Genomic DNA, 3,945 nt, shown 5'->3' with positions numbered 1-3,945 from the left:
GGACACTAAATTATTAAGCCTGTGTTAAAAGTTCCTGGACCAATGCATTTTTGGACAGGATCAGTCATGTGACAGAGATACCCTCCCCAAACAGTCTCCTGCTGCTGGACCTCACACCAGAACTGAAGATGACTCCAAGAACCCTAAAAGTTCTTCTCGGATCCTTTCTGGGCCCAGAGTAGGGAGGGTATCTGCCTCTCAGGTTCTGTCTAAGCAGGTGAATAGCCTCCCTAGAGGGTGATCTGCAGAGGTTTCCAGAGAGACCAGGTGTCAGGGCCCATAGAAATGGCTCATCTTGACTTAAGGTCAGAGAGTTCAAACCCACTCTTGCTCTTTCAAGGTTAAAAAATAGAATATTTGACCTAAGGTGTGGCTATTGTGTATCTTCTCTTAACAACAGGATATTTGGTTTAGGGTGTGTTTACTTGGTGTTTTGGGTGTTGAGAAGGTAATGACACTTGCTTGTTCTTTGGATCTTGGTAAGGAAGTCTTTTACTGCCCCCACCACACCTTTTGATTGGGGTGTGTAAGAGATTTGAGTAATAAACTTGGAACTGATCCTAGTAGTCACTGGATGCCCTCCTGACTCTGTCTCTGTCTCTTGCCCATTTCTTTCCTCAGTCCACGCTCCCCTTCTCAAACACTTTTAAACAGATCATCAGGCCCCAAAAACCAGGGTGGGACTGAAGCAGGGCAGCCCTCCCTTCCCATCCTCTTGAGCAACCTGCATTGCAGGGGAACCTAAGTGGAGAGGATAAGGGGGCCCCTCAGAGTTGGTACAGACACACAGACACCAGGTTCTCAGCACAAAGGAGATTTATTACCCTGTAGGGATGGAATAGGGGGATATCTCTGGATCAGACAAAGACAGACAGCAGGTGTGGGCTTTTAAGAGGAAAGGGGGGGTAGAATCTGTGTTAGGGTGAATTGGTATGTCCTGATTGGACCTGTCAGCCAGTGTAGCCAAAATATGAATTTGGATTGCTGAACCTTGGTGTTTTGATAGCTGGATGTTGGAGTTTTAGTCAGGCATAAGGAAATGGCCAAATAAGGAAATAGGCCTTGCTTTAGGGCTAGGTTTAGGTAAGTGATCTAATGGTTTAGCAAGGGAGAAGGAAGGGGTAAGACCTGATGGCACCATGTTTACAATGTCAGACCTGTTAGAGAGCCCTTCGAAGGAGTTCCCTGCCAACCTTAGGAGGGCCCTTTCAAGTCTCACACTCTGTGACCTCTCTCTGGTGGATGGAGCCTCTGCAGCACCTGTCCATGGCGGGCCTCTTGGTGGGAACCTGCTGCCTCCAGCTGTAGCCTCTCCACAATGACTGTCTCATCTAGCCCTGTGTACACTTTCCCCTTTCCTATCATTGTCTGTCTCCTGCATGTCCCAATAGACACGCACTCTTGACCCCTGGAACTCTCACTTCCTGGATCTTCAACAGACCAGTCTGTCTCACTAGGTTCCTGGGATCCTCTGCACAGCTGGAGGCCTGTGTACTATACCTGGATCATCTGCGAGAACAGCACACCTGCTGAGCCATCTCTCTAGCTCCAATATTACTTTTATACAGAGATATCTCAAACAAGGGTATTCAATAGTAACGAAGCAGTCAGGAGTGGTGGTGTATGCAGGGAGGTAGAAGCAGGAGGATATCCGAGTTTGAGGCCAGCCTGGCCTACTTGCTTTCAGGCCATGTCGGCCCCAGGTGTGGCTAGATGGATGTCCGGTTAGGCACAGGCCTTTTGCCACGCTACCTCTTCCTATCCTAGGTTCAGAAGTCTAGGTAACTTGTAGCAGCCAGCCTTAGCTATATTCCACACCCCAGCTGGGCAGGCCGTTTGGAGCCTTCTTCCCCAAGGTAGCACTGCCCTGAAAGCTTTCTCAGGCCCCAAGCAGCTGCTGCCTCCCAGGGTTCTGTCACTCAAACCTGAGACTGTCATTATCCTCGCCTATTTCTCTTAGCAGAGTCTGTGCATGGGCAGTGTACTGTACCCTCAGGACTAAGAAGGTGGTGGCAGGGGGCTGGAGAGATGGCTCAGAGGTTAAGAGCACTGACTGCTCTTCCAGAGGTCCTGAGTTCAGTTCCCAGCAACCACATGGTGGCTCACAACCATCTACAATTCAGTCTGGTGCCCTCTTCCGGCATGTACGCAGAACACTGTATATGTAGTAAATAAATAAATCTTTAAAAAAAAAAAGAAGGTGGTGGCGGGAGTATGAAGGCCATCCATTGGCTAGACATCAAGTTCAAAGCCAGCCTGCAACACATGAGAGCCTGTCTCAAAACAACAACAACAACAACATATATGCAAAATTAAACTAGGGGGGTGGAGAGATGGTTCAATAGTTAAGAGCACTGGCTGCACTTTCAGAGGACCCGGGTTCAATTCCCAGTGCCCACATGGTATCTGTAACTCCAGTCCCAACACCCTCTTCTGGCCCCTATGGGGTGCGCAGACATGCAGACAAAATTCCCATATGGTCAAAAAGAGAAAAAAAAAAAAGCTAGACAGAGAATCAAAGAGATAGAGACAGAAAGACAAGAACAAAAGATATAGAGATGATAAAGACTCAGACAGAGGCAGACACAGGAGGACAAGAGACAGCCAGGGAGAAACAGAGATGAAATAAAAGTAGAAGCCTGATAGTCCTAGGGTCCTTTGCTATAATGACCTCAGCTAGTCTTGGGGCTGTGAGTAGTAAATGGATGAAGTTGGCCTGCTCTGGCTCAGGAGTTCAACATGGGGCTGCTGCAGGGGGTCAGGTCCATCTAGTGGCGTGTGGGAGAGAAGAAAAGCCAGTGAGAAGTGACGGTTCTGTCTTGCTCTGGCCCTTGATTTTGCTAGCTGCCCTAGCACAGAGCACTCTTCCTTGGCATAAGCCTAGGTGCAGTGCAGACACTTTTACCAACGGAAACAGACCGTACTGAGAGGCTCACAGAGTTCCCTAACTCCAAGGCTGAACTGGGGGCTTTCTCTTCCTCTCTCCACTCCAGTCCCCTTTCTGGTCTCTTCTACTTTGAATCTGCCAGGTCAAAAGAACAGGAATTGATTTAAAAAAAAAAAAGCAAGTCAGTGATGGACTCTCTCCACCTTTGTGAGTTCAAGCTGCCAAGCACCTTGAAGCAGCTTTGGGATGCTGGTGAGGGAGGAATACTCATTAGTTGAGAAGTCTCCCCGAATTGGATGAAGGTCAAGATCTACCTAATCCTACGGAATGACTCAGCCAGGAGGAACCGTAACAGTTAATGGCAATGGCCATCAGCACTAGCCCCTGTGAGCTGAGAGGCACCCTTTGCTAGCTAGCCAGAACCAGAACTGCTTAGGAGTCCCTAAATGACCAGGCTTCTGTGAAGCCGATTGCCACACAGAAGTCACCAGGATACGTGCAGGGATGCCAGGCCAACATTGTGGCAAGCGGGTTCTTCTGCAGTGCAGTCCTAGCAGGGTTGAAATCCTGGCGCCGGGGAAGGGGCGGCCTAGAGGCGGGGCTGCGGCTGTCCCGGAGGAGCCCCCGCCCAGCCATGTCCGCAGTGACCTTCAGGCGTCCCTGAATGGCTGGGGTTTCTGTCCCACCAAAGCCACAGTTGGATCTGCACACAGGACATGCTTGGGTGTATGGACCTATCCAGCGCTATCGGGGGTGGGGGGTAGGGGGGGTGCCTCGGACTCTGCTCGCTTCCTCCTGCCCTGTCTGCAAAGACAGAAGGCAACCGGGTCAGGAGCAAAACGCGGTGGGTAGATTAGGGCTGTTGACCCCAGCCCTGTGTTCGTTCTCCTTGAGCCCGCAAGCTAGGACTTCTCAAGGGTCTCCAAGCCGGCGTGGAAAGAGCGGCCCGCACCAAGGAGGGGTGCCTATGCAGCCGCCGCCGCGCGCGCCAGGCCAGGATCTGGGGACCGGGGGCGCGGCTGCTCCCCCCCCGCCCCGCTCCGCCGCGCCCCGCCCTC

This window comes from Mesocricetus auratus, unplaced genomic scaffold (assembly GCF_017639785.1).
Source record: "Mesocricetus auratus isolate SY011 unplaced genomic scaffold, BCM_Maur_2.0 Super-Scaffold_100031, whole genome shotgun sequence".
In the NCBI taxonomy this organism is placed as follows: Eukaryota; Metazoa; Chordata; class Mammalia; order Rodentia; family Cricetidae; genus Mesocricetus; species Mesocricetus auratus.
Note: the sequence above shows the minus strand (reverse complement) of the source record.